This window comes from Mizuhopecten yessoensis, unplaced genomic scaffold (assembly GCF_002113885.1).
Source record: "Mizuhopecten yessoensis strain PY_sf001 unplaced genomic scaffold, ASM211388v2 scaffold4303, whole genome shotgun sequence".
In the NCBI taxonomy this organism is placed as follows: Eukaryota; Metazoa; Mollusca; class Bivalvia; order Pectinida; family Pectinidae; genus Mizuhopecten; species Mizuhopecten yessoensis.
Genome location: NW_018405478.1, coordinates 52,230 through 59,400, shown reverse-complemented (window position 1 = coordinate 59,400; position 7,171 = coordinate 52,230).

Here is a 7,171-nt window from a genome sequence, read left to right as displayed (position 1 = left end):
AATAGCGTAAAAGTTTTAGCGATAGGCAATGATCACATTCTAAATTGATCCTCAATACAAACCACTAGATATAGTATGTTAAAGTTTGTACAAAAGTAAGTTATTGGTAAGATCATATATTCTTGATTTACAATGATTCTTTAGTTTTCAAGAAAGAATCATAAAACAAAAATGTTAAATATATCAAATATCAGTTGCCAGTCGGAACATCCCTTGTGTGATTATATGTATCTCACAGGACCTTTAAGTTTTCTTCTCTTATCTAACTGGGATGATATCTGACACCAAGAAAACACTGTTTAACGAATAATTATGTGTATACAAAATATTCTTTTTAATGAACACGATACTGGTTTTATGACAGGTGACAGGGTTTGTACAAGTGTACGTGACTGATGTGAATGACAACCCGCCCGTTTTCAGACGGCCAGCATACGTCTACGACATACCTGAGGTAAGATGGGTGCTGCTAAACAAGTCATATACCAAGTAACCTACGTACTGGCGTATATACATACTGAGCGGCAAAACTTACTCTAAATGTCATTTCTTTTATAAACATAATGTTTAATACAAGTCAAACATTACTGTTAAATATTGATATAAGGTGCAGTATATCTATCGACCTTCAAATTTTGATAATAAAAAGACAACATTTAAAGGGGCTGGTCGGGGGAAAAAATACAAAATAAATGAGTCTAAATGCGTTCTCTGGCCTTCCAAAAGTTATGCCACGGCAATATGATGGTCGAGTTCTGCTTGCAATGTCCAGTTTTGACCACTAAAATCTCGGGGGAAGCCCTGCATAAATTTAGCGCAGATCTATTTATATATGTCACGTGGTTGTTTCGAAAGTGAGGCAGCGAAGATAACAACAATAGCACGCCGCCCTGTGCCATGTCGGACTCAACTAGCGGACAAGACAGCAATACTATACGTAAATAATTGTTTTCAAAGGTCATGTATGATGCAAGTGTAGTATTCCTACCTATATGTTGTTGTTACATATAACGGTATTGATACCTCGTGCCTGTCATGACTTTTGCATGCATCTTTTTCTTTCGCCGCGATGTTTACATTTGGCCTTGTTGATGACGCACGCACGGTAAAATGAGAGTTTTAGACAGTCAGGAGACTATTTAGGATTTCTTTAACATAATTTTAATTTTTACTCTAAGGGAGTGAATTTCAGCAAAATTTGAATCGGTATATTTCATAAGAAGGTATTTTAAACATGTGTATGCCATTTTAGCAAATATGACATCTTTTCCCCGACCAGCCCTTTTAACGTTTGAGAAAGAAGGGGTCAAATTTTATCTTAGATTCAATCACATCACAATAATATAAAACAGTTAATTTTCTAGCATTACATTTACCCTGCTATTTTTTAAAATTCAGACCTCCCTGGGCATTGTCAGCTATACGGATATTAATTAACTCTCCTCTGAGAAACAACGATTTCCCACTATAACATTCAATATAAAACCATTCGTTTCTATTTGGGTTTTTTATGGAGAAAGAAATGGTCGTCTTTATTTTAATTCTTTTTCTTCCGGATTATTTGGTCCAACCGTATTTTTGTGGTATCTGCTGTCGTCTGGAAACGATGTCGCATGTGGGAGTGAAAATGTAACGATCGGTATTACACGTAGTAACGCGTTGGCGTCAGGAACGGGAGTCTGTAACATGTATCTGTTTTTCAAATCGAAAACAAGTCACACTTATTAATCAGCATAACAGGTCAATTATCGTATACACTGAAGATCAGTGACACTTTTAACCTATAGTCCAAAAGGCCAACACATAAACCGTTTTTATTGTAATGCTCTCTATTTCTTTAAGTGATCTTCATTTTAATGAAAAGATATGGATGAAAATATTATGAAAAATACAAATTTATTGATTCCCAACTATGTTTTTTTCTCTATGTGAACCAGTTATTTTGGAAAAAACAATCATTAAAACTAGCCGTATAATATCCATACCTGTCTCTGATTGAGGAGTTTGCATTTAACTGTACAACTATTCTAATTTCCTTCTAATTCTTTTTCCAAAGTTTGAAAATTCAGTACATATTAGTAAGAAGATATTTCATTGCCAGAAATGGCAGAAGTGGCCAGCACTCCAATTGGTGTAAATCTTGTAGATATGTTTTCTCTCCAATTAATCTACAAAATCACAAAACAAAATTTTACAACACAGCAAGATAGTTTTGAATATGTACAAAAAAAAAAATCTTTCAAGAAATATAATTTGTGAAATTATCAATAATTTTTTCAAACGAATTTGGGTAAAACACGAAATTATTCAAAGTTGGTAAAGCTGATGTTTTGGAAATTATTTAATATTTTCGTATACTGTATTAACATTCTGTGTTCAGGGACCCATTTTGACGAAAATGTCTTTTGTTCATAACATAGGTGGCCTCATCGCAATGCGTATTAATACAATTTTTGGTCGTATTGCATGATATAGGCGTAGTTTGTTTACTATCCACCGTGAATCCCCCCTTTGAGCATTGTCATAAAATAAACTAGTTAAAATAAACTTTATATATTATTGCGTTCATGTTAAAGATTAAATAATATGATTTAAATATATTTTAAAAGCATGTAATATTCTACGAAGTAAAATTCTGATTATGACACTACATAGTGTTTATATTTTGTCACGCTGTTGCTACGACCTCGAACGTACATTTCAAATTTCCCGCTTAAAATTGCCTCCGTGTACAAATGATACATCGATAACATAAAAACTTTTAAAATGTAAATACAAGGAATGAAGTTGAATTTTTCGGCATGTATGGGGTCTAACCATCATTAGGTTTCTGACTTATTTACCATAAATATGTCCAGAACCCTTCAGTTGTTACGACCTCACAAATTAAAAAAAGAAATTCCATTCTTTGAATATCTTCACATAATGTCATGTAGCGCCGGGCATTTATATCTTTCATAATCATTTGATTAATTAAATGCCACTTTTGGGGTACAAAATCCTAATCTTTCTCTCACTAGATGATAAAATGATTTTATTTTCCTCATATAATGTTAAATGTGAATCGTTTTTAAATGGTATGCAAGAAAGAAAGCCTATCTTTTTTTGAATAAGTTAAATAAGTGCCAAAACAGACAGCGTTATATTCTTGAAAGTGATAATTTATCTTAAAATGTATGGAGATAAAAAAAATCCTATAAACCTCTATTGAAAACTCTGTAAAAATATAAACGTTTAAAATAAAAACCCTTCAATATCTTATATGTCATGCCTCAATGTTTAAGTACTTGAGGTTTGGCATCAACAAATGCTTTTGCCGGGAACGTGCCTAGCACAATAAAACTGCGCTATATCAATCTTTCTTGGCTCTTTAGCATTTCTTCGAACTTCGTCATCGACTACAGACAATAATGTTCAGAAACATGGTTGGATTCGGATCATATGTAATAAAAAGTAAGCAATTTGATATCACGCGTAAGAAATTATGCTGAAAAATATAAAAATGAACAATATCATAAAAGGTAAGTAGAATTTAACTGTATTGGTGTTAACAACTGGTTCAAAATATTACTTTTTATAAAATATATAATAGGAAATGTCCCTCTCATGTCTATGATATAATTCAACCGTACATTAATGATAATACTGACAATTATCATCTTTGCCACAATAGAATTTTTGATGTTCCTATACCAAGAACTCAATTATATAATGCCAGTTTTTTCCCGAAACTGATGTCTGAATGGAATAATCCAACTTGCCTGTATCCCACAATGACATCCATTGGATCTATAAAAAGAGATTTTTTACACTCAGATGAAATGGATTCTCAACCCCAATGTACTGATATTTTTAAATACAATGGTGATCGAAAATTTAATATTACCTTATGTCAACTTAGAAACTGTGCCAGTAACCTGAATTCAGATCTATTTGAATCTCACCTAATTGATACCCCTGCCTGCTTATGTAGTTCTCCTGTTGAGGACTGTGATCACTTCTTCTTCCATTGTACTCTGTATACTAATCAAAGGCAAATTCTCCTGAACTCCATTTCTGCTTTTAATGACATTATTCCATTAAATACCCAGACTTTTCTTTATGGATGTCAAAGACTTGATATCAATATGAACATAAGTATCTTGGAGATGGTTAAGAGATTCGTTAAAGATACAAGACGCTTTAACTAGATTACACTTACTTGTTTATCTCATGACTTTGCTGTGTGGAATGATACCAGTACATACTTTTACTATGTGCTCTGTCCACCAGCATCATTTTAATTGCCATTTTTTTGTAAAATCTAGTTTTTGTACAACAATTATCAAAAAATTAATAATGACATGCAAATATCAATATTCATGTACATAATATACATGTTTTATCATTAATTCAATTCAATATGATGTGTGTAAACTGTTTATAACTGTAAGGAGAGGGCGCTCATAGGCTTTGCCTGTTGCCCAATTCCTTTGTATCTAAGATCTGAACAATAAATATTCTGAAATGAAAACAACTGGTTCTTTCATGTTTGACTGAAAATGATACATGTACACATACATGGCTATTTTAAATGTCTCATTTTATTACTTACCTTTTAATTACAATTGAAGAATTCAACCTATCCGTCAAACCACAGTGCGAACATTTTAGCGACTGATGCAGATGATGGCGCAAACCAGGTCATTGTATACAAATTAAACGTAAGCATAATAAAAACAAAAAATATATCGATGTTATTGTATCCTGTATAGCATGAAATTGTTTTCTTTAGTGTTCCTTTTCTAATAAGTGTTACAACTATATATATCAATCTTACATGTTCCGATACCGTTTATTTAAATATTGCAATCTTTAAATACGGTGATATTTCCTGTATGAAAACATTTGTAAATAGTAATGGTTAAAACCTGATGCTGTATAGTTTATGCAGTTTGTGCTGTCTGAAATTGAGTTATTTCCTTTCTTATGACAATATTACTTGTCAGAAACCTTTCGCCGCAAACTTTAGCAGCAGTCTGTCTGAAACAATATGTTAACACTATGTTGATCCCTTTGATCCGACACTATTATGCTAAATTCTTATGTTGATATTCTTGTCTGAAACCATCCATAAGATGTATTATAGACCTCTTCTACCGAAAGCAATATGTTAAAGAACATTGCTATATTTGCAGTCTGAAAGTGTATGTTGACTATTCTGATGTTTTTTTCTGTTTTATGCCTGAAATCATATGATACATATTTAATGTATTTTTTTCTGTTTGAAACCGTCTATAAATTAGAGATAGCGATTATTTTCGAGCTGTATGCTGAACAACCATTTCGATTGTTCCTGCCTCAAGCCATGTTTAAATCGATTTGTTTAGTCTAAATGCTAAATAGGTTTGTGTCTTTTTAATCAAAACGTTTTGCTCGATTACTATTTCAGGCGGCAGGCCAGGTGAGCGTTTTTTAGTTGTTTATGTTTTGGAATTACTAAGAAAGTAGAAAGCTTAACATTTTAGCGGAGTTTGTATTTCATAAGATAATCTTTCAGGTATCTGAGCGTTTTAAGTTTCCCTTTTCAGGTGGTTAAAACTTCACTTATTATGAAATAATGAATAAATTTTAGAAGATGCAGTTTCTTTAAAACATAATAAGAACGTGTTAAGTGTTGGTAGTGGAGTACATGACATTACTTTAAAAATATGAAAGAAGAGATATCACAACAGTATACAAAGATAACTATTTTTTTTCACATTCTTTCCTTTTTCATCATTAAGCTTTTCGGCACGAACATGTGAAAGGGGATTGAATGCTAATTATATAACGTTTTAATGAATGTTTAGTCTTCAGGATTGTATAAAGACGTCTTCAGCATCGATCAAAGAGACGGACAGCTCAATCTAGAGAAACCATTAGATTATGAGACGCTAAGCTTTTACCAATATATCATAGTGGCCGTGGTAAGTACGATAACTTGATATAACATTTATTCATATATAACGACGAGGTATTATTCAAACATACTTTTGTTATTTCAAAATGATATTTGTTTCTGATTTTTGTTCTATTTTCAATTGGTTGGTACTGAAAGGACTATACATCTTAACATGATCCATCAGTGCTGTTTTCTAAATATCGATTGAAATAAAATTTATTGAATAATTTTAACTATGTAAAATATTCATTAAGCAATTTAGACAAGGGGTAAGATGAATACAAAATTCATACTATTTGTGATAAAATGTATGTTTTGAGCACAAGACTAGTGCAATCATGATAGACACTTTAAAACCGCTATATCTTTGCCTTTAGAAGAATTTTTATAAAGTACATCGATGTGCATATTATACGATTTCCAACAAATATGTTGTTACATGTATCAAAAAGGTTTAGAATTGATGTGTTCGAAATTCGTTAATATGATTTCAGGATAGTGGGACTCCTCCTTTGACAGGGACTGCTGAAATAACAATCAAAGTGACAGATGTGCAAGATACGCCTCCGAATTTCCAGGGATTACCATATATATTTTCTATCACAGAAAATTCTTCATGGGTATATATCAAATATAGTTTCATGAATGGTGTGTAGTTTCTAAATATAGTTGTTTATGTATATGTTTTCATTGCGTTGAATATGAAAGATTTTGATAACTACTCGCATTGTATTTATCTCTTAGAACTTGATATTTAACCTACCACGTCTTTGTTCGCTTCCTACATTGACATTGACCTACAGAGGACAAGACTGGCCCCCCGAATATCAAACTCTTCGTCAAAAGAGGCGCCTTTAACTTAAAAGTTGTCAACTGATTTTACTAACTAGTACCACATCAGCTTCCTCTGTTTATAGAGCTTACATGTCGCAACTTGTTTAATATTTCTGAAAGTGTTCGAAAAATTAGGGGTTATAAATAGTTGCATTCTTATGGCAAATATTTATAAATTGTTTCACTCTACTGAGGAAATGTTACGGTCTTTGCCATGGCAAAGGTCGCGATAGCTAATGAAAGATCTTCCTTCAAAGGAAGATCTTTCATTAGCTATCGCGACCTTTGTTGTTGTCCGAATATTTTGACAGGAAACTCTTAAAAGGCAAGTTGTTATTAAATATTTTGAATGATACTGTGATTAACAGGCACTAATACATAATGTAATGTCTGTTCCTTAGGCTGGGAAATATA